The sequence below is a fragment of the Scyliorhinus canicula genome, chromosome 16, assembly GCF_902713615.1.
Source record: "Scyliorhinus canicula chromosome 16, sScyCan1.1, whole genome shotgun sequence".
In the NCBI taxonomy this organism is placed as follows: Eukaryota; Metazoa; Chordata; class Chondrichthyes; order Carcharhiniformes; family Scyliorhinidae; genus Scyliorhinus; species Scyliorhinus canicula.
This window is the reverse complement of record NC_052161.1, coordinates 3,882,073-3,909,512: the sequence shown is the minus strand read 5'-3', so window position 1 is coordinate 3,909,512 and position 27,440 is coordinate 3,882,073. Positions and strand designations below refer to the sequence as shown.

Sequence of the window (27,440 nt, the reverse complement as noted above, 5' to 3'; positions counted from 1 at the left end):
TGTGGGCTCTATGCAGTACCTTAAATTGAATGAGACTTAGTCTCGCACATGACGACGACGAGTTGACCCTCTCCAGGGCGTCTGCCCATGTCCGGTCCTCTATCTGTTCCCCCAGCTCTAACTCCCACTTATCTTTAAGCTCCTCTACTGGTACCTCCTCCACCTCCTGCATAATCTTATAGATGTCGAGATCTTCCCCTCCCCGACCCAGACCCCTGATAGCACCCTATCACTCACCCCCCTGTCGGGGAGCGCGGGGAACCCCGCTACCTGTCGTCTGGCAAATGCCTTCACTTGGAGGTACCTGAACGTGTTCCCCGGGGGGAGCCCAAATTTCTCCTCCAGCTCTCCCAGGCTCGCAAACCTCCCTCTATAAACAAGTCCCTCAGTGTCTAATACCCGCCCTCTGCCAGCTCTGGAATCCCCCTCCTGTGTTTCCCGGAGCAAATCTGTGGTTCCCTCTAGTGGTGCCACCTATACAGACCTCCCACTTCCCCACTGTGTCGCCTCCACTGCCCCCAGATCTTGAGGGTGGCCGCCACCACCGGGCCGTGGTATACCTCGTGGGAGGGAGCGGCCATGGTGCCGTACCAGTGCCCCTAAGCTTATGTTGCCGCAGGAACGCCCTCTCCATGCGCTTCCAGGCTGCCCCCTCCCCTTCCATCATCCACTTTCGTACCCATCGATGTATTTGCCGCCCAGTAATATCCTGAAAGGTTGGGTAACGCCAGCCCTCCACTATCCCTACTCCGCTCCAAAAAGACCTTCTAACTCTCGGGGTGCCATGTGCCCACACCTACCCCATGATACTACTCGTTACCTTCTTGAAAAAGGCCCTGGGGAGGAAGATGGGCAGACACTGGAACAAAAACAAGAACCTCGGAGGACCGTCATTTTAACTGACTGCACCCTCCCTGCCAGCGACAGCGGCACCATGTCCCACCTCTTAAACTCCTCCTCCATCTGTTCCACCAGTCTGGAAAAGTTCAACTTGTGGAGGGTCCCCCAGTTCTTTGCCACCTGCACCCCCAAATACCTAAAACTTTTAACTGCTCTTTTGAAGGGGAGCCTCCCAATTCCCTCCCCTTGGTCTCCCGGGTGTATTACAAAGACCTCACTTTTCCCCAGATTAATTTATATCCCGTAAAGTCCCCGAACTCCGCTAGTATCCCCATACCTCCGGCATTCCCCCCTCCGGGTCTGCCACATACAACAACAAATCATCCGCATAGAGCGAGACCCGATGTTCCTCCCCTCCCCTTGTCAGTCCTCTCCACCCCCCTGAACCCCTCAGTGCCATCGCCAACGGCTCAATCGCTAATGCAAAGAGTAAGGGAGATAGGGGACATCCCTGCCTAGTACCTCGATGGAGCCCAAAATATTCTGACCTCCTCCCGTTTGTACCACACTTGCCATCGGAGCTGAATAGAGCAGTTTTACCCACTTGATAAATCCCTCCCCAAACCCAAACCTTTCCAACGTCTCCCACAAGTATTCCCACTCCACCCTGTCAAATGCCTTCTCCGCGTCCAGCGCTACCACTATCTCCGCCTCCCCTTCCACTGCTGGCATCATAATCACATTTAACAATCTCCGGACATTTGTGTTAAGTTGGCGTCCCTTCACGAACCCCGTCTGGTCTTCATGGACTACCCCTGGCACACAGTCCTCTATCCTGGTTGCCAGGACCTTTGCTAACAGCTGGCGTCAACATTCAGGAGGGAGATGGGCCTGTAGGACCCGCACTGGACCGGGTCCTTGTCCCGCTTCAAAATCAAGGAGATCAGGGCCTGCGACATTGTTGGGGGCAGAACCCCCCCCTCGCGCGCCTCATTAAAGGCTCGCACCAGCACTGGACCCACCAAGTCCACAAATTTCCTGTAAAACTCCACCGGGAACCCATCCGCCCCGGCGCCTTCCCCGCCTGCATCTGGCCTATCCCTTTAATTAGCTCCTGCAGCTCTATCGGCGCCCCCAACCCTTCCACCAGCTCCTCTGTACCTTTGGGAACCCCAATTTGTCGCGAAAGTTTCTTCATTCCCCCTATCCTCTTCGGCGGTTCAGACCTATACAATTCCCTATAGAAGTCCCTAAAGACCCTATTCACCCTCTTGCCCCTTCCTGCACTACATCCCCACCCTCTCTCTCACTCCCCCAATCTCTCTGGCTGCATCTCGCTTACGAAGCTGGTGTGCCAGGCATCCTGCTCGCCTTTTCCCCGTACTCATACTCCGCACCCTGCGCCCTTCTCCACTGCATTTCCGCCTTCCTATTGGTCAGTAGGTCGAACCTGGCCTGCAAGCTACGCCGCTCCCTTAATAGCCCCTCCTCTGGTGCCGCCGCATATTTCCTATCTACTTCTAGGAGCTCCCCCACCAGCCTCTCCCTTTCCTGCCTCTCCTTCCTCTCTCTGTGTGCCCTTATGGAGATCAGCTCTCCTCTAATCACTGCTTTCAAGGCCTCCCAGACCATCCCCACCTGCACCTCACCTGTGTCATTCGTACCCCGATAGTTCTCAATGCCCGTTCTCACCCTTCTGCACACCTCTCGTCCGCCAACAGCCCTACATCCAGGCGCCACAACGGGCGTTGGTCCCGCGCCTCCCCCATGTCCACGTCCACCCAATGTGGTGCATGGTCCGATATCGCAATGGCCGAGTACTCCGTGTCCTGCACTCTCGGTATCAGCCCCCTGTTCAATACGAAAAAATCGATCCTAGAGTACACTCTGTGGACGTGGGAGAAAAAAGAATACTCCCCTCGCCCTAGGCCTACCAAATCTCCATGGGTCTACCCCTCCCATCTGCTCCATGAACCCCCTTAACACCTCTGCCGCTGCCGGCCTCCTATTCGTCCTGGAACTCGATCTATCCAGCCCAGGGTCTAACACCGTATTAAAGTCCCCTCCCATGATCAGGCCCCCTGCCTCCAGTCCCGGGATGAGGCCCAGCAGGCGCCTCATAAAACCCGCGTCGTCCTAGTTCGGGGCATACACATTTACCAGTACCACATTCTCTCCCTGCAGCCTACCCCTCACCATCACGTACCTGCCCTCCTTGTCTGCCACCACCTCTGCCGCCACAAACGACACCCTCTTTCCCACCAAAATCGCCACCCCCCGGTTCTTGATATCCAAGCCTGAGTGGAACACCTGTCCCACCCCACCCCCTTCTCAGGCGGACCTGATCTGCTACCCTCAAATGAGTCTCCTGCAGCATTGCTACATCAGCCTTCAGTCCCTTCAGGTGTGAGAAGACCCTTGATCTTTTGACCGGCCCATTCAGCCCCCTTACGTTCCACGTGATCAATCGGGTCGCAGAGCGACCCGTCCCTACTCCCTGTCGATTAGCCATGTCTTGTCCCTTGCTCGCCCCGGGTCATCCCTTCTTTTCTGACCCGCTTCCCATAGCGATGGCCCCCCCCCCCCCACCCCCCGGCTCTCCCCTTCTCGTCCCTGGTCTTTCCAGCAGCAACCCGGTGTCCCCCCCCAGCCCCCCCCCCCCCCTTCCCCCCCCCCCCCCCCCCCTGGCTAGGACCCCTCCTAGCCGCGATGTACCCACATCGTACTCCCGAGAGTCAGCTGGTCTCCGCTGACCCGGCTGCTCCTGCCACATTCCGACTCCTCCCGGTTCACCCCATCTGCGCCCGTGAAAGATCCCCTTAAAACCCCCGAGAAAGACCCGCATAAACAACCCGCTCCCCCCCTCCCCTCTCCCCCACTTAACGATATAAATACCCAATGGCAACTAAAAACATAAATACTTAACTACATACTTAAATAACAAAATAATTAACTAACTATCAACTAACAGTGTGCCCAACCATCACCCTCCATCAAACGTATAAATAACCGCAGATAACCATAACCCGAAAAGAAAAAAGAACAAAAAACCCCCCCAAGCACCCAAAGAAAAAGGGTAAGAGGGGTAAATAACTAAGGGAATTGGAAACGGGAAAAAAAACACCCCATAAGAAGCCAACGACCCACAATAGAGATTTCAACAGTACAAATATACAGAAACACCCAACAACTCGAAACCTTCAAAATATTCAGAAAGTCAACCGTTCGAGAAAAAACACCCCCAAACAATCCACGAAACTGTTACCCAGTTCCGACCTGGCCTGAAAAAGAAAAGGGCCACTTGCTCAATCAAGAGTCCCCCGGCGGCTACGACCGCCGGTGCTCCCAGGTTTTAGTTCGTGTCCAACTTTTCCTCTTGTACAAAGGTCCAGGCCTCCTCTGGGGACTCGAAATAATGATGTTGGTCCTTGTAGGTGACCCACAAGCGCGCCGGTTGCAGCATTCCAAATTTGATCTTTTTCGCGTGTAGCACCGCCTTTGTCCGGTTGTACCGGGCCCGCCGCTTTGCCACCTCCGCACTCCAGTCCTGGTACACCCTTACCGTCGAGTTCTGCCACTTGCTGCTTTTCTCCCTTTTGCCCACCTCAGGACTTTCTCTCGATCACTTAGCCGCTGGAACCGCACCAGCACCGCCCTCGGGGGCTCGTTTGCCCTAGGCCTCCTGGCCATGACCCGGTATGCCTCTTCCAATTCCAGGGGCGCCGGACCGGCCCCTTCCCCCATCAGGGAGCTCAACATCTCCGCCACATATCCCGGGAGATCCGACCCCTCCAGGCCTTCTTCCAGGCCCAGGATCCTCAAATTTTTCCTCCTCATCCGAGTGTCCAGCTCCTCGAAGCGGCTCTGCCACTTCATGTGGAGTGCCTCGCGCACCTCCACCTTTGCCCCGATGACTGTGGCCTCCTCCTCCCTCGCGGTCATCTCCTGCTGCAGATCTTTAATCGACGCCTCTTGGATCGCCTGGGCTCCCACCAACCTGGTGGCCGTCGCGTTCATGGACTCTAAGAGCTCCACTTTCATCTCCGTGAAAAAACGGAGGAGAGCGGCCTGCTGCTCCTCCGCCCATTTCTTCCACTCCTCCGATGCACCGCCGGCCGCCATTTGATTTTCTTCCCCCGCTTTTTTTGGGGAGCTGCTGCCGTTTTTCTTGCCGCTCCACTCCGGGTACCGACCATAAAATCGGTCTAGTTCTCCTCAGGGGACCTTCCCCCACCGGGATTCGTTTTTTCAGCGCCATTGGGGCCCTCCAATTGGCCCAAAAACACCTTTGTTGCAGGAGCTTCCAAATGTGCGGCTTAGCTAGTCATAGCCGCAACCGGAAGTCCCGCATTGTACTTTTTATTGCACATTCCCCAGGGGTAGTATCTTCACTATATATTTGATGGGAAGATATATTCACTGTATATTTGATGGGTAGATGTATATTGACCAGGCATCTCATGAAGTGGAGGGGTATATTTTCTGTACATTTCATGTGAAACTGTGGCCATTATTGCTATATTAATCATATATTTAATGAGAAGGTAAACATAGAACATTTATGGGACAGAAGGTGGCAACTCAACCCTTTGTGTCTGTACCAGCCAGAACACAGCTATCCAGTTATCCAGCCTAAACTCACTTCCCAGATCTTGCCTGTAGCTTTGTAGGTTACAGCACTCAAGTGCATGTCCAAGTATTTTTAAAATGCAATGAAAGTTTTTGCCTCTGCCATCCTTCCAGACAGTGAGTTCTAGTCACACACTACCCTCTCCATCAGCTATTCCTGCAAATCTGGGACAGGGAAGAAATTCCTGCCGACCTCAGGGATGTTGTCATCAATCCTTCCAGAAAGCCAGTGTGGCTTCCAACCAAACCGCGGAATAGCGGACATGATTTTCACTGATCGGCAACTTCAAGCGAAATACTGGGAACAGCATCAACCACTCTACATGGCCTTCATTGACCTGACCAAGGCTTTTGACTCAGTCAGTCGGGAAATACTATGGAAGACCCTGTCAAAGGCCGGCTGACAAGAGAAATTCATCAACATCCTCCCACTCCTCCACGACAAGATGCCGGCCTCAGTCCTCACCAACGGAAATAAGACCAAAACCTTCAAGGCCAAGACTGGAGTCCAGGAGGGATGTGTCAATGCCCCCACCCTTTCCTCCAGCTTCATCAACATCATCCATCACCTTGTCAAGAACAAGCTTACCAGTGGAGTGGGCATCGTCTACAGGTGGGACGGAAAGCCTTTCAACCTCAACTGGTTGAACTCCAAGAAGAAAATGACACTGACATTGCTTGTGCCAGTTCAGATGACATCGCCATCCCGACTCTGGCAGAAGAGAATCTCCAAGCCATGCTTGGAATCTTTGCCGAAGCATACCAAAGAATCAGTCTCAACCTCGAGAAGAATCAAGTCCTTTACCAACCCATCCCTGGGTAAGATTGAGCTCATTAGCCATGTAAGGACCCACAGAACCCATGACCAGTAACACAGAGTTTCTTAGGTCGACAATCATACTCGTTAGCGAGTGATCGCCGAAGAAGTAGACCATCAAAGTGATTTTTTAAACCTCAATTACTTTTGTTTTATAAATGTTTTTTATTGAGTTTCATATTTTATATATGACAAATTACAAATTATTAGAGAGAAAAAAAAAGAAAACACAAAAATTTAGCATGAATATTTACAGGTAAGCATCTTCATAACAACAATTGTGGCCGCCCCCTTTAGCCAGCATACATATTTTACATTCCCCAATATGGCCGAGGCACATGTTTATAGGCATTTATTTATAGTTTGGTTTTGGGCCTTGGCTTGCCAGCAAACCCCCATAACGAGCCCGTAACCCCCCCCCCCCCCCCCCCCCCCCCCCGGCTACCCTCCCCCGATTCCCGTCCATTTTCCCCTGATTCCTGGCCACCCGACTATTCTTCCTCTTGTACGTTGGCCACAAACAGGTCCCGGAACAGTTGCATGAATGGCTCCCACGTTCTGTGGAAGCCGTCGTCCGACCCTCGGATGGCGAATTTGATTTTCTCCATTTGGAGAGATTCCGAGAGGTCGGACAGCCAGTCTGCAGCTCTGGGCGGTGCTGCTGACCGCCAGCCAAACAGGATTCTACGGCGGGCAATCAGGGAGGCAAAGGCAAGGGCGTCCGCCCTCCTCCCCAGGAATAGATCTGGCTGGTCTGAAACCCCGAAGACCGCCACTATCGGGCATGGCTCCACCCTCACCCCCACCACTTTGGACATAGCCTCGAAGAAGGCTGTCCAGTACTCCACAAGTCTGGGGCAAGACCAGAACATGTGGGCGTGGTTGGCCGGGCCTCTTTGGCACCGCTCGCATCTGTCCTCCACCTCCGGGAAGAACCTACTCATACGGTTTCTCGTTAAGTGGGCTCAATGTACCACTTTTAGTTGCGTCAGGCTGAGCCTTGCGCACGTGGAGGTGGAGTTGACCCTATGCAGTGCTTTGCTCCAGAGTCCCCACCCTATCTCCATCCCCAGGTCGTCCTCCCATTTCCTTCTTGTTGCGTCCAGTACGGTGTCGTCCCTATCTACCAGTCGGCCATACATGTCACTACAGTTCCCTTTCTCTAGGATACTTGCGTCCAGTAGGTCTTCCAGTAGTGTCTGTCGTGGCGGTTGTGGGTACGTCCTTGTCTCCTTTCGTAGGAAGTTTTTGAGCTGCAGGTACCGTAGCTCGTTCCCCCCAGCTAGCTGAAATTCCTCTGTCAGTTCGTCCAGTGTTGCGATCCTGTCGTCCGTGTATAGGTCCCTGACTGTCAGTGTCCCCCCGTCCTGTCTCCACCTTTTGAAGGTGGCGTCAGTCGGTGCTGGTTTGAACCTATGGTTGTTGCAGATGGGAGCCTTGTCCGACATTTTGTACAGGCCAAATTGCTGCCGCAGTTGGTCCTTCTGCCAATTACTTTAAATATTTGCCCCCTGGTTAATGACCACTCTGCTAAGAGAAACAGGTTTCTTCCTACACATTCTATCCAGGCCCCTTATACTTTTATATTTCAATGAAATCTCCTCGCAACCTCTTCTGCCACCAAGAAAGCAACCAGCCTATCCAATTTTTCTCTTTGCTAAAGTTCTCCAGTGCCGGCAATGTTCTTGTAAATCTCTTCGGCACCCTCTCTAATGCGATCACATCTTTCCTGTAATGTCGGCACTGGAACTGGACACAGTATTTCAGCTGTGAACTTGTGTTTTATACAGTTCTGGCACTTGGTTTGTTCTCACTGGAAAGACAAAACAGCTAAAGGCACTGTATACTGCAAAGGCTATGGGCCCTAACCATATTCAGGCAATAGTACTGAAGACTTGTGCTCCGGAACTTGTCACACCTTTAGCCAAGCTCTTTCAGTACAACTACAACACTGGCATCTATCCGGCAATGTGGAAAATTTCCCAGGAACAAATTCAACCCAGCCATTCCGCCCCATCATTCTACTCTTGATTGTCAGTAAAGTGATGGAAGGGGTCATCAACAGGGCTATCAGCAGTAACCTGCTCAGTTTGAGCTCCGCCAGGGGTCACTCAGCTTCTGACCTCATTACAACCTTGGTTCAAATATGGACAAAAGAGGGAAACTCCAGAGGTGAGGTGAGAATGACTGCCCTTGACATCAAGGCAAGCATTTGAGCCCCAGCAAAGTTGAAGTTAATGGGAATCAGTGGGAAAACTCTCTGCTGGTTGGAGTCAGACCCGGCACAAAGGAAGGTGGTTGTGGTAGTTGGAGGTCAATCACCTAAGTCCTGGAACATCACTGCAGGAGTTCCTCAGGGTAGTGTCCTCGGCCCAACCATCTTCAGCTGCTTCATCAATGACCTGCCTTCCATCATAAGGTTAGAAATGGGGATGTTGGCGGAGGACTGCACAATGTTCAGCACCATTCGCAACTCCTCAGATAATGAAGCAGTCCGTGTCAAAATGCAGCAAGACCTGGACAATATCCAGGCTTGGGCTGACAAGTGGCATTTTACATTCACTCCACACAAGCACCAGGCAATGACCATCTCCAACAAGAGAGGATCTAAGCATCGTCCCTTGACATTCAATGGCATTATCATCACTTTCATTGAATTCCCCCACTATCAACATCCTGGCGTTAACATTGACCAGAAACTGAACTGGTCTAGCCATAGTAATACTGTGGCTACCAGGGCAGGTCACAGACTAGGAATCCTGCGGTGAGTAACTCACCTCCTGACTCCCCAAAGCCTGTCCACCATCTACAAGGCACAAGTCAGGAATGTGATTGAATACTTTCCACTTGCCTGGTTGAGTGCAGCGGTAGGGGAGGCAGTGGCATAGTGGTATTGCTGATGGACTAGTAATCCAGAGATCCTGAGTAATGCTCTGGTGACCTGGTTTTGAATCCTGCCATGACAGATGGTGAAATTTGAATTCAATATAAAAAAAATCTGGAATGAAAAGTCTAATGATGACCATGAAACCAAAAAGAACAACAAAAGAACAAAGAAAAGTACAGCACAGGAACAGGCCCTTCGGCCCTCCAAGCCCGTGCCGACCATGCTGCCCGACTAAACTACAATCTTCTACACTTCCTGGGTCCGTATCCCTCTATTCCCAGCCTATTCATGTATTTGTCAAGATGCCCCTTAAATGTCACTATTGTCCCTGCTTCCAGCACCTCCTCCGGCAGCGAGTTCCAGGCACCCACTACCCTCTGTGTAAAAAACTTGCCTCGCATATCTCCTCTAAACCTTGCCCCTCGCACCTTAAATCTATGCCCCCTAGTAATTGACCCCTCTACCCTGGGGAAAAGCCTCTGACTATCCACTCTGTCTATACCCCTCATAATTTTGTAGACTTCTATCGGGTCGCCCCTCAACCTCTGTCATTCCAGTGAGAACAAACCGAGTTTATTCAACCGCTCCTCATAGCTAATGCCCTCTATACCAGGCAACATCCTGGTAAATCTCTTTTGCACCCTCTCCAAAGCCTCCACATCCTTCTGGTAGTGTGGCGACCAGAATTGAACACTATACTCCAAGTGTGGCCTAACTAAGGTTCTATACAGCTGCAACATGACTTGCCAATTCTTATACTCACCTCGGCCAATGAAGGCAAGCATGCCGTATGCCTTCTTGACGACCTTCTCCACCTGTGTTGCCCCTTTCAGTGACCTGAGGACCTGTACACCTAGATCTCTCTGACTTTCAATACTCTTGAGGGTTGTACCATTCACTGCATATTCCCTACCTGCATTAGACCTTCCAAATGCATTACCTCACATTTGTCCGGATTAAACTCCATCTGCCATCTCTCCGCCCAAGTCTCCAAACGATCTAAATCCTACTGTATCCTCTGACAGTCCTCATCGCTATCCACAATTCTACCAACCTTTGTGTCATCTGCAAACTTACTAATCAGACCAGCTACAATTTCCTCCAAATCATTTATATATACTACGAACAGCAAAGGTCCCAGCACTGATCCCTGCGGAACACCACTAATCACAGCCCTCCAATTAGAAAAGCACCCTTCCATTGCTGCTCGCTGCCTTCTATGACCGAGCCAGTTCTGTATCCACCTTTCCAGCTCACCCCTGATCCCGTGTGACTTCACCTTTTGTACCAGTCTACCATGAGGGACCTTGTCAAAGGCCTTACTGAAGTCCATATAGACAACATCCATTGCCCTACCTGAATCAATCATCTTTGTGACCTCCTCGAAAAACTCTATCAAGTTAGTGAGACACGACCTCCCCTTCACAAAACCGTGCTACCTCTCACTAATACATCCATTTGCTTCCAAATGGGAGTAGATCCTGTCTCGAAGAATTCTCTCCAGTAATTTCCCTACCACTGACGTAAGACTCACCGGCCTGTAGTTCCCTGGATTATCCTTGCCAACCTTCTTAAAAAAAGGAACAACATTGGCTAATCTGTCCTCCAGGACATCACCTGGAGACAGTGAGGATCCAAAGATTTTTGTCAAGGCCTCAGCAATTTCCTCTCTAGCCTCCTTCAGTATTCTGGGGTAGATCCCATCAGGTCCTGGGGATTTATCTACCTTAATATTTTTCAAGACGCCCAACACCTCATGTTTTTGGATCTCAATGTGACCCAGGCTATCTACACACACTTCTTCAGACTCAACATCCACCAATTTCATCTCTTTGGTGAATTCTGATGCAAAGTATTCATTTAGTACCTCGCCCATTTCCTCTGGCTCTACCCATAGATTCCCTTGCCTATCCTTCAGTGGGCCCACCCTTTCCCTGGCTACCCTCTTGCTTTTTATGTACGTGTAAAAAGCCTTGGGATTTTCCTTAACCCTATTTGCCAATGACTTTTTGTGACCCCTTCTAGCCCTCCTGACTCCTTGCTTAAGTTCCTTCCTACTTTCCTTATATTCCACACAGGCTTCGTCTGTTCCCAGCCTTCTAGCCCTGACAAATGCCTCCTTTTTCTTTTTGACGAGGCCTACAATATGTCTCGTTATCCAAGGTTCCCGAAATTTGCCGTATTTATCCTTCTTCCTCACAGGAACATGCAGGTCCTGAATTCCTTTCAACTGACACTTGAAAGCCTCCCACATGTCAGATGTTGATTCACCCTCAAACATCCACCCCCAATCTAGGTTCTTCAGTTCCCGCCTAATATTGTTACAATTAGCCTTCCCACAATTTAGCACATTCATCCTTGGACCACTCTTATCCTTGTCCACCAGCACTTTAAAACTTACTGAATTGTGGTCACTGTTCCCGAAATGCTCCCCTACTGAAACCTCTACCACCTGGCAGGGCTCATTCCCCAATACCAGGTCCAGTACAGCCCCTACCCTAGTTGGACTGTCTACATATTGTTTTAAGAAGCCCTCCTGGATGCTCCTTACAAACTCTGCCCCGTCTAAGCCCCTAGCACGAAGTGAGTCCCAGTTAATATTGGGGAAGTTGAAGTCTCCCATCACAACAACCCTGTTGTTTTTACTCTTTTCCAAAATCTGTCTACCTATCTCCTCCTCTATCTCCCGCTGGCTGTTGGGTAGCCTGTAGTAAACCCTCAACATTGTGACTGCACCCTTCTTACTCCTGATCTCTACCCATATAGCCTCACTGCCCTCTGAGGAGTCCTCCCGCAGTACAGCTGTGATATTCTCCCGAACCAGTAGCGCAACTCCGCCACCCCTTTTACATCCCCCTCTATCCCGCCTGAAACATCTAAATCCTGGAACGTTTAGCTGCCAATCCTGTTCTTCCCTCAACCAGGTCTCTGTAATGGCAACAACATCATTGTTCCAAGTACTAATCCAAGCTCTAAGTTCATCTGCCTTACCCGTAATACTTCTTGCATTAAAACATATGCACTTCAGGCCACCAGACCTGCTGTGTTCAGCAACATCTCCCTGTCTGCTCTGCCTCAGAGCCATACTGGCCCTATTTCCTAGTTCTCCCTCAATGCTTTCACCTTCTGACCTATTGCTCCAGTGCCCACCCTCCTGCCATACTAGTTTAAACCCTCCCGTGTGACACTAGCAAACCTCGCGGCCAGAATACCATTGTCGATTGCTGTAAAAACCCATCTGGTTCACTAATGTGTCCTTTAGAGAAGGAAATCTGCTGTTCTTGCCTGGCCTACATGTGACTCCAGATCCATAGCAATGCGGTTAACTCTGTAATGCTGGCCCACCCAGTGACGCCACATCCCATGAACGAATTAGAAAAAAATGCTCCAACAGCACTCAAGAAGCTTAACATTATCCAGGACAAAGCCGCCCACTTGATTGGCACCCCATCACAAACATTCACTCCCTTCATGCCCAACGCGTGTGGCAGCAGTGAGTACAAGATGCAGTGCATGAACTCACCAAGGCTCCTTAGACACTACAAGGACCAAGGCAGCAGATTCATTCATCACTTGCAAGTTCGTGTCCAAGCCACACACCATCCTGACTTGGAAAAATATCACCGTTCCTTCACTGATGCTGTGTAAAAACTCAGGAACTCACCCCCACCTCCCTCCCCAGCAGCACTGTGGGTGTACCTACACCACAGGGACTGCAGCGGTTCAAGAACGCAGCTCACCACCACCTTCTCAAGGGCAATTAGGGATGGGCAATAAATGCTGGTCCATTCAACGACGCTCATATCCCAGGAACGAATAAGAAAACAATCCAATCAAGTTAGTGAGATATGACCTTCCCTAAACAAATCCATGTTGACTCTCCTTGATTTATCTGTAGCTCCCTAAATGATGATTTATACTGACCCTCAGAACGTTTTCTGAACATTTGCCCACCAACGAAATGAGGCTGACAGGCCTGTAACTTCCTGGAGTGCCCCTCATTCCCTTTTTAAACAATGGTACAATGGTTAGCAGTCCTTCAGCCCTCTGACACCATAGTGTGGCCAGCAAGGATTGGAAAATGCTGGTCAGACTCTCCACTATTGCGTTCCTTGTTTTTTGACACTTATTTTGTTAATTGAGCCTTGGACTTTCTAGGCCTGGTGACTTATCCACTTTCAAGGATGCTAAACTCTGTGGACTTCCGGTAACGTCATGTAGGAGCAACAAGCACAGAAGGTGTCTCCCGGCTAAGTCCTTGTTTTTGATCCCTTGTACCTGTTTTTTCAAGCATTTCTGAAGACCAAATGCCTGTTGTGGGTCTAGAGAACTGTTCCTCCATGGAGTCATGTTGAAAGCATCGACAAAGACGCCCAACATAAAGAAAGTTCAGGAGGAGTCTGTTGAAGGAAGGTGAAAGAGGCAAGTTGGCTGCCGTGCACATTACTTTAGACATGTTGGCTGTAACAGTGGCGCACGAGCTTGAGAAGTTTGGCAAACAAATGGGTCGACAGTTTGAGCGGCAGGGCAAGGAGATAAAAGAATCCTTTAAAGCCACTGTCAAGGAAGCTCTGTGGCCGATTCAGGAGCAGTTGGTGAAGACTTTGAATGTGATCAAAGTGCAGGGTGAGACATTGAAAGGTGTGGAGGAGGCCCTGTCACAGCACAAGGACCAACTTGCCTCGTAGCAGGCCAACCTGCTGATGGTGGTGGATAACAGCAAAGGCCTGAGGCTGAAGGTGGAGGATCTGGAGAATAGGTCACGGCGGTTAAATCTCAGGTTGAGGTGGCTTTCGGAGGGTTTGGAGGGCTCGAAACCGACCCAGTACTTTTCGGAATGTTTTCTTAGCTGGTGGGCTGGGATGAGGAGTTCCCCTCTCTGGAATTGGACAGCTCACCGGGCGATCCGGCAGAATCCAAGGCCGAATGAGCCACTGTGGGCGGTGATTATCCACTTTCATAATTACCAACAGAGGAGCGGGTCTTGGAGTGGGCAAAGAGGATTCGGAATATCGGCTGGGATGAGCACATGGTGTGGATATATCAGGATATTGGGACTGAGCTGGCGAAGAGGCTTGCGGCCTGTAACAGGGCAAAGGTGGTTTTCTACAGTAAGGGCGTGCGATTTAGGGTGGTGTATCCGGCGAGGTTACGGGTCACCATAAACTCGAAATATCATTTTTTCGATATGCCAAAGTAGACAGATCCTTCATGAGGGAGGATAGGTTGGGAAGTTGTGAGGAAGACTCTTTGTGACTCTGTGTAAGAAGGGGGATATTTGTCTACTGTACATATGCCTTTGCGCATTTGTGTGTTGGGTGTTTTTGACCTAGTTTGGAGGGGGGTGTTTTAGTAAAAACAAGGGGATGGGTGTGTGGGTTTTGGAGGAGATAGAGGCTTGTTAATGATGGTGGGGGGTGGGCATGTCGATGGGGATATGGAATAGACGGGATGGGGGTGGATGTTGGTTTTGAAGGAATATTGGAGGAGGGCCCTGGATGGGGCCACATTGTTAGCGATGGGGAGAGGGGAGGCTAGCGATTGTGTGTGGAGTGGGGGGGGGGGGCAGGCTGCGGTCTGTGGAGCCTGATGGGGTGGGTTACAATGGGCCTGGCTGTTTGTGTGATGTGGGGGATGAGGGGGTGTGAGCCTGGTTGGGGGAGGTGGGGAGAAGTGCGAATAGTGTCCAAGGATTTTTCTTTGTCCCACCTTAGGAATGGGACTGGGGGCGATCTTAGGTGGACCTGGGATCCGGGAATTTGGGTCGAGACGTTAAATCACGATGCTGATGGCTGACTTGAGGGGGGGGGGGGGGGGGGCGGGGGGAGAGGGGGGGGGGGAGGGGGGGGGAGTGGGGGGGGGGGGGGAGAGGGGGGGGGGAGTGGGGGGGGGGGGGATGTGGTGAGAGATGTCCGACAAGGTTGATCACCTGAAACGTGCAGGCCTTTGCAAGGGTTGGGAGGGGGGAAGGAGGACGGTGAAGAGGGCAATGTTTTTTCCTATTCGGGGGCCCATGTGGTGTTTCTGCATCAACTCACCTGCAGGTGTGGGAGCAGTTCAGGTTGCAGAAGGCTTGCGTGAGCCAGATTTTCCATTTCTGGTTCAATAGTAGGTGAAGGGGGGAGTGGGGGGGGGGATGTGGTGAGAGATGTCCGACAAGGTTGATCACCTGAAACGTGCAGGCCTTTGCAAGGGTTGGGAGGGGGGAAGGAGGACGGTGAAGAGGGCAATGTTTTTTCCTATTCGGGGGCCCATGTGGTGTTTCTGCATCAACTCACCTGCAGGTGTGGGAGCAGTTCAGGTTGCAGAAGGCTTGCGTGAGCCAGATTTTCCATTTCTGGTTCAATAGTAGGTGAAGGGGGAGGGGGGGGGGGGGGGTGGGGGTGCGGTAGCAAATTTGGTTAGCAAGAAGGTTCATTTCCAGACAGGGATGGTGGTCGCTATGTGATGGTTACAGGAACATCGGAGATGAAAGAAGTGGTGTTAGTGAACGTGTATGTCCCGAATTGGGATGATGTTAAGTTCATGGAACGGCTGTTGGCTGCCATTCCGGAGTTGGATGTGCAGCAGCTGATTTTGGGGGAGGATTTCAACTGTGTTTTGGACCCAAAGTTAGATCGCTCCAGGCCAAGGGTCCTGTCTCTTTCGGAGATGGCAAGAGTGTTGGCTGCATTTATGGAGGAGATGGGAGGGGTGGATATGTGGCAGTTTGTGAATCTGGGGGGTGAGGACTTTCTGTTTCTTTCACCGGTGCACAAGGTATACTCGAGGATCGACTTCTTTGTTATGGGTAAGACTTTGCTCCCTGGGGTAAAAAGTGCATGTTGGCAGTGGTCATTTCGGACCATGCTACGCATTGGGTGGATTTGAAGCTGGAGGAGGGTTGAGTGCAGTGTACAGTGCTGGAGGAGGATTGAGTGCAGTGTACAGTGCTGGAGGAGGGTTGACTACAGTGTACAGTGCTGGAGGAGGGTTGAGCGCAGTGTACAGCACTGGAGGAGGGTTGAGCACAGTGTACCGTGCTGGAGGAGGGCTGAGCGCAGTGTACAGTGCTGGAGGAGGGTTGAGCGCAGTGTACAGTGCTGGAGGAGGGTTGAGCGCAGTGTACAGTGCTGCAAGAGGGTTGAGTGCAGTGTACAGTGCTGGAGGAGGGTTGAGCGCAGTGTACAGTGCTTGAGGAGGGTTGACTACAGTGTACAGTGCTGGAGGAGGGTTGAGCGCAGTGTACAGCACTGGAGAAGGGTTGACCACAGTGTACAGTGCTGGAGGAGGGTTCAGCACAATGTACAGTGCTGGAGGAGGGTTCAGCACAGTGTACAGTGCTGGAGGAGGGTTCAGTGCAGTGTACAGTGCTGGAGGAGGGTTTAGTGCAGTGTACAGTGCTGGAGGAGTGTTCAGTGCAGTGTACTGTGCTGGAGGAGTTTCAGTGCAGTGTACAGTGCTGGAGGAGGGTTGAGTGCAGTGTACAGTGCTGGAGAAGGGTTGAGGTGAGTGTACAGCGCTGGAGGAGGGTTGAGTGCAGTGTACAGTGCTGGAGGAGTGTTCAGTGCAGTGTACAGTGCTGGAGGAGTTTCAGTGCAGTGTACAGTGCTGGAGGAGGGTTGAGCACAGTGTACAGTGCTGGAGGAGGGTTCAGCGCAGTATACAGTGCCGGAGGAGGGCTGAGCGCAGTGTACAGTGCTGGAGGAGGGTTGCGTGCAGTGTACAGTCTGTAGGAGGGTTGAGTGCAGTGTACAGTCTGGAGGAGGGCTGAGCGCAGCGTACAGTGCTGGAGGAGGGTGCAGTGCAGTGTACAGTGCTGGAGGAGGGTTGAGCACAGTGTACAGTGCTGGAGGAGGGCTGAGCACAGTGTACAGCACTGGAGGAGGGTTGAGCACAGTATACAGTGCTGGAGGAGGGTTCAGCACAGTGTACAGTGCTGGAGGAGGGTTCAGCGCACTGTACAGTGCTGGAGGAGGGTTGAGTGCAGTGTACAGTGTTGGAGGAGGGTTGAGCACAGTGTACAGTGCTGCAAGAGGGTTGAGTGCAGTGTACAGCCTGGAGGAGGGTTGAGCGCAGTGTATTGTGCTGGAGGAGGGTTGAGCGCAGTGTACAGCCTGGAGGAGGGTTGAGTGCAGTGTACAGTGCTGGAGGAGGGTTGAGCGCAGTGTATAGTGCTGGAGGAGGGTTGAGCGCAGTGTACAGTGCTGGAGGAGGTTTGAGTGCAGTGTACAGTGCTGGAGGAGGGTTGAGCACAGTGTACAGTGCTGCAAGAGAGTTGAGTGCAGTGTACAGTCTGGAGGAGGGTTGAGCGCAGTGTACAGTGCTGGAGGAGGGCTGAGCGCAGTGTACAGCACTGGAGGAGGGTTGAGCACAGTGTACAGTGCTGGAGGAGGGTTGAGTGCAGTGTACAGTGCTGGAGGAGGGTTGAGCGCAGTGTACAGTGCTGGAGGAGGGTTGAGCGCAGTGTACAGTGCTGGAGGAGGGCTGAGCGCAGTGTACAGCACTGGAGGAGGGTTGAGCACAGTGTACAGTGCTGGAGGAGGGTTCAGCGCAGTATACAGTGCCGGAGGAGGGCTAAGCGCAGTGTACAGTGCTGGAGGAGGGTTGCGTGCAGTGTACAGTGTAGGAGGGTTGAGTGCAGTGTACAGTCTGGAGGAGGGCTGAGCGCAGCGTACAGTGCTGGAGGAGGGTGCAGTGCAGTGTACAGTGCTGGAGGAGGGTTGAGCACAGTGTACAGTGCTGGAGGAGGGCTGAGCACAGTGTACAGCACTGGAGGAGGGTTGAGCACAGTATACAGTGCTGGAGGAGGGTTCAGCACAGTGTACAGTGCTGGAGGAGGATTCAGCGCACTGTACAGTGCTGGAGGAGGGTTGAGTGCAGTGTACAGTGTTGGAGGAGGGTTGAGCACAGTGTACAGTGCTGCAAGAGGGTTGAGTGCAGTGTACAGTCTGGAGGAGGGTTGAGCGCAGTGTACAGTGCTGGAGGAGGGTTGAGTGCAGTGTACAGTGCTGGAGGAGGGTTGAGCGCAGTGTACAGTGCTGGAGGAGGGTTGAGCACAGTGTACAGTGCTGGAGCAGGGCTGAATGCAGTGTATCGTGCTGGAGGATGGTTGAGTGCAGTGTACAGTGCGGGAGGAGGGTTGAATGCAGTGTACAGTGCCGGAGGAGGGTTGAGTGCAGTGTACAGTGCTGGAGGAGGGTTTAGTGCAGTGTACAGTGCTGGAGGAGGGTTGAGTGCAGTGTACAGTGCTGGAGGAGTGTTCAGTGCAGTGTACAGTGCTGGAGGAGTTTCAGTGCAGTGAACAGTGCTGGAGGAGGGTTGAGTGCAGTGTACAGTGCTGGAGAAGGGTTGAGGTGAGTGTACAGCGCTGGAGGAGGTTTGAGTGCAGTGTACAGTGCTGGAGGAGTTTCAGTGCAGTGTACAGTGCTGGAGGAGTTTCAGTGCAGTGTACAGTGCTGGAGGAGGGCTGAGCACAGTGTACAGGGCTGGAGGAGGGTTCAGTGCAGTGTACAGTGCTGGAGGAGTGATGAGCGCAGTGTACAGTCTGGAGGAGGGTTGAGTGCAGTGTACAGTGCCGGAGGAGGGTTGAGTGCAGTGTACAGTACTGGAGGAGGGTTCAGTGCAGTGTACAGTGCTGGAGGAGGGTTCAGAGCAGTGTATAGCGCTGGAGGAAGGTTGAGTGCAGTGCACATTGCTGGAGGAGTTTCAGTGCAGTGTACCACGCTGGAGGAGGGTTGAGTGCAGTGTACAGTGCTGGAGGAGGGTTGAGTGCAGTGTACAGTGCTGGAGGAGTTTCAGTGCAGTGTACCACGCTGGAGGAGGGTTGAGTGCAGTGTACAGTGCTGGAGGAGGGTTGAGTGCAGTGTACAGTGCTGGAGGAGTTTCAGTGCAGTGTACCACGCTGGAGGAGGGTTGAGTGCAGTGTACAGTGCTGGAGGAGGCTTGAGTGCAGTGTACAGTGCTGGAGGAGGGTTGAGCACAGTGTATAGTGCTGGAGGAGGGTTGCGCACAGTGTACAGTGCTGGAGGATGGTTGAGTGCAGTGTACAGTGCGGGAGGAGGGTTGAGTGCAGTGTACAGTGCTGGAGGAGGGTTGAGTGCAGTGTACAGTGCTGGAGGAGGTTTCAGTGCAGTGTACAGTGCTGGAGGAGTGTTGAGTGCTGTGTACAGTGCTGGTGGAGGGTTGAGTGCAGTGTACAGTGCTGGAGGAGGGTTGAGTGCAGTGTACAGTGCTGGAGGAGGGTTGAGCGCAGTGTACAGCGCTGGAGGAGGGTTGAGTGCAGTGTACAGTGCTGGAGGAATGTTGAGTCCGGTGTACAGTGCCTGAGGAGGGTTGAGTGCAGTGTATAGTCCTGGAGGAGGGTTGAGCGTAGTGTACAGTGCCTGAGGAGGGTTCAGTGTAGTGTACAGTGCGGCAGGAGGGTTGAGTGCAGTGTACAATGCTGGAGGAGGGCTCAGTGCAGTGTACAGTGCGGGACGAGGGTTGAGTGCAGTGTACAGTGCTGGAGTAGGGTTGAGCGCAGTGTACAGTGCTGAAGGAGGGTTCAGTGCAGTGTACAGTGCTGGAGGAGGGTTCAGGGCAGAGTACAGTGCTGGAGGAGGGTTGAGTGCAGTGTACAGTGCTGGGGGAGGGTTGAGTGCAGTGTACAGTGCTGGAGGAGGGTTGAGTGCAGTGTACAGTCTGGAGGAGGGTTGAGTGCAGTATAAAGTGCTGGAGGAGGATTGAGTGCAGTGTACAGTGCTGGAGGAGGGTTGAGTGCAGTGTACAGTCTGGAGGAGGGTTGAGCGCAGTGTACAGTCTGGAGGAGGGTTGAGCACAGTGTACAGTGCTGGAGGAGGGTTGAGCACAGTGTACAGTGCTGGAGGAGGGTTGAGCGCAGTGTACAGCACTGGAGGAGGGTTGAGCACAGTGTACAGTGCTGGAGGAGGGTTGAGTGCAGTGTACAGTGCTGGAGGAGGGTTGAGCGCAGTGTACAGTGCTGGAGGAGGGTTGAGCGCAGTGTACAGTGCTGGAGGAGGGCTGAGCGCAGTGTACAGCACTGGAGAAGGGTTGAGCACAGTGTACAGTGCTGGAGGAGGGTTCGGCGCAGTATACAGTGCCGGAGGAGGGCTAAGCGCAGTGTACAGTGCTGGAGGAGGGTTGCGTGCAGTGTACAGTGTAGGAGGGTTGAGTGCAGTGTACAGTCTGGAGGAGGGCTGAGCGCAGCGTACAGTGCTGGAGGAGGGTGCAGTGCAGTGTACAGTGCTGGAGGAGGGTTGAGCACAGTGTACAGTGCTGGAGGAGGGCTGAGCACAGTGTACAGCACTGGAGGAGGGTTGAGCACAGTATACAGTGCTGGAGGAGGGTTCAGCACAGTGTACAGTGCTGGAGGAGGATTCAGCGCACTGTACAGTGCTGGAGGAGTGTTGAGTGCAGTGTACAGTGTTGGAGGAGGGTTGAGCACAGTGTACAGTGCTGCAAGAGGGTTGAGTGCAGTGTACAGTCTGGAGGAGGGTTGAGCGCAGTGTACAGTGCTGGAGGAGGGTTGAGTGCAGTGTACAGTGCTGGAGGAGGGTTGAGCGCAGTGTACAGTGCTGGAGGAGGATTGAGCGCAGTGTACAGTGCTGGAGGAGGGCTGAGCGCAGTGTACAGCACTGGAGGAGGGTTGAGCACAGTGTACAGTGCTGGAGGAGGGTTGAGTGCAGTGTACAGTGCTGGAGGAGGGTTGAGCGCAGTGTACAGTGCTGGAGGAGGGTTGAGCACAGTGTACAGTGCTGGAGCAGGGCTGAATGCAGTGTATCGTGCTGGAGGATGGTTGAGTGCAGTGTACAGTGCGGGAGGAGGGTTGAATGCAGTGTACAGTGCTGGAGGAGGGTTGAGTGCAATGTACAGTGCTGGAGGAGGGTTTAGTGCAGTGTACAGTGCTGGAGGAGGGTTGAGTGCAGTGTACAGTGCTGGAGGAGTGTTCAGTGCAGTGTACAGTGCTGGAGGAGTTTCAGTGCAGTGAACAGTGCTGGAGGAGGGTTGAGTGCAGTGTACAGTGCTGGAGAAGGGTTGAGGTGAGTGTACAACGCTGGAGGAGGTTTGAGTGCAGTGTACAGTGCTGGAGGAGTTTCAGTGCAGTGTACAGTGCTGGAGGAGTTTCAGTGCAGTGTACAGTGCTGGAGGAGGGCTGAGCACAGTGTACAGGGCTGGAGGAGGGTTCAGTGCAGTGTACAGTGCTGGAGGAGTGATGAGCGCAGTGTACAGTCTGGAGGAGGGTTGAGTGCAGTGTACAGTGCCGGAGGAGGGTTGAGTGCAGTGTACAGTACTGGAGGAGGGTTCAGTGCAGTGTACAGTGCTGGAGGAGGGTTCAGAGCAGTGTATAGCGCTGGAGGAAGGTTGAGTGCAGTGCACATTGCTGGAGGAGTTTCAGTGCAGTGTACCACGCTGGAGGAGGGTTGAGTGCAGTGTACAGTGCTGGAGGAGGGTTGAGTGCAGTGTACAGTGCTGGAGGAGTTTCAGTGCAGTGTACCACGTTGGAGGAGGGTTGAGTGCAGTGTACAGTGCTGGAGGAGGGTTGAGTGCAGTGTACAGTGCTGGAGGAGTTTCAGTGCAGTGTACCACGCTGGAGGAGGGTTGAGTGCAGTGTACAGTGCTGGAGGAGGCTTGAGTGCAGTGTACAGTGCTGGAGGAGGGTTGAGCACAGTGTATAGTGCTGGAGGAGGGTTGCGCACAGTGTACAGTGCTGGAGGATGGTTGAGTGCAGTGTACAGTGCGGGAGGAGGGTTGAGTGCAGTGTACAGTGCTGGAGGAAGGTTGAGTGCAGTGTACAGTGCTGGAGGAGGTTTCAGTGCAGTGTACAGTGCTGGAGGAATGTTGAGTGCTGTGTACAGTGCTGGTGGAGGGTTGAGTGCAGTGTACAGTGCTGGAGGAGGGTTGAGTGCAGTGTACAGTGCTGGAGGAGGGTTGAGCGCAGTGTACAGCGCTGGAGGAGGGTTGAGTGCAGTGTACAGTGTTGGAGGAATGTTGAGTCCGGTGTACAGTGCCTGAGGAGGGTTGAGTGCAGTGTATAGTCCTGGAGGAGGGTTGAGCGTAGTGTACAGTGCCTGAGGAGGGTTCAGTGTAGTGTACAGTGCGGCAGGAGGGTTGAGTGCAGTGTACAATGCTGGAGGAGGGCTCAGTGCAGTGTACAGTGCGGGACGAGGGTTGAGTGCAGTGTACAGTGCTGGAGTAGGGTTGAGCGCAGTGTACAGTGCTGAAGGAGGGTTCAGTGCAGTGTACAGTGCTGGAGGAGGGTTCAGGGCAGAGTACAGTGCTGGAGGAGGGTTGAGTGCAGTGTACAGTGCTGGGGGAGGGTTGAGTGCAGTGTACAGTGCTTGAGGAGGGTTGAGTGCAGTGTACAGTCTGGAGGAGGGTTGAGTGCAGTATAAAGTGCTGGAGGAGGATTGAGTGCAGTGTACAGTGCTGGAGGAGGGTTGAGTGCAGTGTACAGTCTGGAGGAGGGTTGAGCGCAGTGTACAGTCTGGAGGAGGGTTGAGCACAGTGTACAGTGCTGGAGGAGGGTTGAGCACAGTGTACAGTGCTGGAGGAGGGTTGAGTGCATTGTACAGTGCTGGTGGAGGATTGAGTGCAGTGTACAGAGCTGGAGGAGGGCTGAGTGCAGTGTACAGTGCTGGAGGAGGGTTGAGCATAGTGTACAGTGCTGGAGGAGGGTTGAGCGCAGTGTACAGCGCTGGAGGAGGGTTGAGTGCAGTGTACAGTGCTGGAGGAATGTTGAGTGCGGTGTACAGTGCCTGAGGAGGGTTGAGTGCAGTGTACAGTGCTGGAGGAGGGTTGAGTGCAATGTACAGTGCTGGAGGAGGGTTGAGTGCAGTGTACAGTGCTGGAGGAGGGTTGAGCACAGTGTACAGTGCTGGAGGAGGGTTGAGTGCAGTGTGCAGTGCCGGAGGAGGATTGAGCGCAGTGTACAGTGCTGGAGGAGGGATGAGTGCAGTGTACAGCCTGGAAGAGGGTTGAGCGCAGTGTACAGTGCTGGAGGAGGATTGAGCGCAGTGTACAGTGCTGGAGGAGGGATGAGTGCAGTGTACAGCCTGGAAGAGGGTTGAGCGCAGTGTACAGTGCTGGAGGAGTGTTGAGTGCAGTGTACAGTCTGGAAGAGGGTTGAGCGCAGTGTACAGTGCTGGAGGCGGGTTCAGTGCAGTGTACAGTCTGGAGGAGGATTGAGTGCAGTTTACAGTGCTGGAGGAGGGTTGAGTGCAGTGTACAGCGCTGGGGGAGGGTTGAGTGCAGTGTACAATGCGGGAGGAGGGTTGAGCGCAGTGTACAGTGTACACAGTGGTGGTTGGATGTTGGTCTGCTTGTTGACCTCGGGTTTTGTGCTCAGATTTCTTGCGCTATAAAGGCCTGTATGACATGGAATGAGAATGGGTTGCCTCTACGTTTGGGAGGTGTTGAAGCTGGTGATCCGGGGAGGTCATCTCGTACAAGTCTCATACAGATAGGGAGGCAAGGCAGGCATGCCAGGAGTTGGTGGGTGAGATTTTGGAGGTGGATAGGGAGTATGCGAGCGAACCCATGCTAGATATTTGGGCACGCAGGAAAAAGCTGCAAATGTGGTTTGGCCTGTTGTCCACGGGCCTGGTGCTGCATCAGCTGCGGTGGGTAAGAGTACGGGGAGAAGGCCAGTCACCTTTTCACCCATCAGGTAAGGTGGTAAGAAACTGCTGGAGAGATAGTGCAGATGCTGGGATTGGTGTCTGCCAATGGTGTGTTTCAGTTCTTCTATGACGGCTTTGTAAGCTTCAGCTGTTGGAGGACAGACAAGGGATGTTAAAGTTTTTAGAGGGGTTGGAGTTTCCTCAGGTGAAGGATGAGTTGAGGGAAGAATTGGAGGGAAGGTTGGAGGCTCTGGGGAAGATGCAGGCTGGGAAGGTGCCAGGGTCAGATGGCTTCCCGGAGGAATTTTATAAGAAATTTGTGGATCAGTTGGCCCCATTGGTGTTGGGGATGTTTAATGATTCATTAGCATGAAATTCCCTCCCAGAGACATGGAGGCGGACTTCTATTTCCCTCCTCATAAAGAAGGATAAGGACTCCACAAAGTGTGGGTGGTAGTGGCTGATTTCTCTGCTTAATGTGGATACAAAACCTCTAGCGAAGTTTTTAGCGTTAAGATTGGAGCCGTGTCTCCTGGAGGTTGTGGGGAAGGATCAGGTGGGCTTTGTGAAGGGCAGGAAGCTGAAATTTAACATGGCGGTTACTTAATATGGTTCTTACAGCGGCAGTGGGGCCAGAGCCAGAGCTAATTGTGTCTTTGGACTCAAAAAAGGCCTTTGACTGGGTTGAGTGGAGATATCTCATCCATCCATGATGGTGGATTTTCTGGGGTGATGGTGGATTCTCTGGGGTGATGGTGGATTCTCTGGGGTGATGGCGGATTCCTGGGGTGATGGCGGATTCTCTGGGGTGATGGTGGATTTTCTGGGGTGATTGAGGTTTCTCTGGGGTGATGGTGGATTCTCTGGGGTGATGGTGGATTCTCTGGGGTGATGGTGGATTCTCTGGCGGGATGGTGGATTCTGTGAGGTGATGGTGGATTCTCTGGGGTGTTGGTGGATTCTCTGGGGTGATTGAGGCTTCTCTGGGGTGATGGTGGATTCTCTGGGGTGATGGTGGATTCTCTGGGGTGATGGTGGATTCTCTGGGGTGATGGTGGATTCTCTGGGGTGATGGTGGATTCTCTGGGTTGATGGTGGATTCTCTGGGGTGATGGTGGATTCTTTGGGGTGGTGGTGGATTCTCTGGGGTGATGGTGGATTCTCTGGGGTGATTGAGGCTTCTCTGGGGTGATGGTGGATTCTCTGGGGTGATGGTGGATTCTCTGGGGTGATGGTGGATTCTCTGGGGTGATGGCGGATTCCTGGGGTGATGGCGGATTCCTGGGGTGATGGCGGATTCTCTAGGGTGATGTTGGATTCTCTGGGGTGATGGTGGATTCTCTGGGGTGATGGTGGATTCTCTGGGGTGATGGTGGATTCTCTGGGGTGATGGGGGATTCTCTGGGGTGATGGGGGATTCTCTGGGGTGATGGCGGATTCCTGGGGTGATGGTGGATTCTCTGGGGTGATGGTGGATTCTCTGGGGTGGTGGTGGATTCTCTGGGGTGATGGCGGATTCCTGGGGTGATGGTGGATTCTCTGGGGTGATGGTGGATTCTCTGGGGTGATGGCGGATTCTCTGGGGTGATGGTGGATTTTATGGGGTGATGGTGGATTCTCTGGGGTGATGGTGGATTCTGTGAGGTGATGGTGGATTCTCTGGGGTGATGGTGGATTCTCTGGGGTGATTGAGGCTTCTCTGGGGTGATGGTGGATTCTCTAGGGTGATGGCAGATTCTCTGGGGTGATGGTGGATTCTCTGGGGTGATGGTGGATTCTCTGGGGTGATGGTGGATTCTCTGGGGTGGTGGTGGATTCTCTGGGGTGATGGAGGATTCTCTGGGGTGATGGTGGATTCTCTGGGGTGATGGTGGATTCTCTGGGGTGATGGTAGATTCTCTGGGGTGATGGGGGAGTCTCTGGGGTGATGGGGGATTCTCTGGGGTGATGGTGGATTCTCTAAGGTGATGGTGGATTCTCTGGGGTGATGGTGGATTCTCTGGGGTGATGGTGGATTCTCTGGGGTGATGGTGGATTCTCTGGGATGATGGGGGATTCTCTGGGGTGATGGTGGATTCTCTGGGGTGATGGTGGATTCTCTGGGGTGATGGTGGATTCTCTGGGGTGGTGGTGGATTCTCTGGGGTGATGGTGGATTCTCTGGGGTGATGGTGGATTCTCTGGGGTGATGGTGGATTCTCTGGGGTGGTGGTGGATTCTCTGGGGTGATGGTGGATTCTCTGGGGTGATGGTGGATTCTCTGGGGTGATGGTGGATTCTCTGGGATGATGGGGGATTCTCTGGGGTGATGGGGGATTCTCTGGGGTGATGGCGAATTCCTGGGGTGATGGTGGATTCTCTAAGGTGATGGTGGATTCTCTGGGGTGATGGTGGATTCTCTGGGGTGATGGTGGATTCTCTGGGGTGATGGTGGATTCTCTGGGGTGATGGTGGATTCTCTGGGGTGATGGTGGATTCTCTGGGGTGGTGGTGGATTCTCTGGGGTGATGGTGGATTCTCTGGGGTGATGGTGGATTCTCTGGGGTGGTGGTGGATTCTCTAGGGTGATGGTGGATTCTCTGGGGTGATGGTGGATTCTCTGGGGTGATGGTGGATTCTCTGGAGTGATGGTGGATTCTCTGGGGTGATGGTGGATTCTCTGGGGTGATGGTTGAATCTCTGGGGTGATGGTGGATTCTCTGATCTTTGCCTCATTGTTGGCCCGGCAGCAAATTCTGCGGAGTTCGTTTTCATAAATTTAGATTACCCAATTATTTTTTCCAATTAAAGGGCAATTTAGCATGGCCAATCCACCTACTGTGCATAATTTTGTGTTGTGGGGGTTATAATGATAGGCATAAGCAATTCTGTATGTTAATATGTTCGACCTCCAACCAGCAGGTGGCAGGTGACCTACACCACAACTGCAAGCTTGTGGAGTCTGAGTGAAGAGTCGTTGATGATAGTCCTGTTTTGTATTAGCTCTTGTATTCTAGTTGTTAACTGTTTACAGTTCGTTATTAGTATTGTTTTATACCCATGATATTGTAATTTAATAAATCTTAACTAGTCACAAACTAGAATTTCTTTGGTGCACCGACTCAATCATTGCAACGCACTGGAATGTAACAGGGGTGAGACCCACGCAGTCACGGGGAGAATGCAAACTCTACACGGACAGTGACCCAGGGCCGGGTTCGAACCTGAGACCTCGGCACCGGGATTCTGCTGGGTTGGAGGCACCATGCCTGGGTAACTTGGAGTTTTTTATCTTGAGAAGGTTAAATTCACGGTGAGGGGAGCGATTGACGGGTTCTACCGCAGATGGCATCCGTTTTTATTACATTTCAAAGATCTGGCCCCTGTTAGTTGTTAGGGTGGGATTGGAGTGGGGGGTGGTTGTGATTGTTGGCGGAGGAGGTTAATATTTGCTTGTTGTGGTTGTTAATGCATGTTTTATTGTTTAATTGTTTATGTATAAAATGTTAAAAGTCCAATAAAATATTTTTAAAAATACTAAACTCCATAATATTTCTTCTGTCACTATGTTTATCTCATCTAATATTTCACACTCCTCCTTAATTTCACTTTTCACAGTTTGTGAAGACAAATGCAAAGTATTCAATACGAATCATAGCCATATCTTCTGCCTCCTTTTTGCTCTTTCT

The 27,440-nt window shown here is 52.5% G+C and overlaps 1 long non-coding RNA gene across 2 annotated transcripts in view; it reads left to right on the top strand.

Annotated features, from left to right (window-relative positions):
• LOC119979610 overlaps positions 1-27,126 on the top strand; it is a 48,938-nt gene extending 21,812 nt beyond the window's left edge. For both annotated transcript variants that reach the window (XR_005463762.1, XR_005463761.1), the window contains exon 3: positions 26,674-27,126. This is a non-coding gene — a long non-coding RNA (uncharacterized LOC119979610). The remainder of the gene's footprint in view (positions 1-26,673) is intronic.
• The last annotated feature ends 314 nt before the right edge of the window (positions 27,127-27,440 follow it).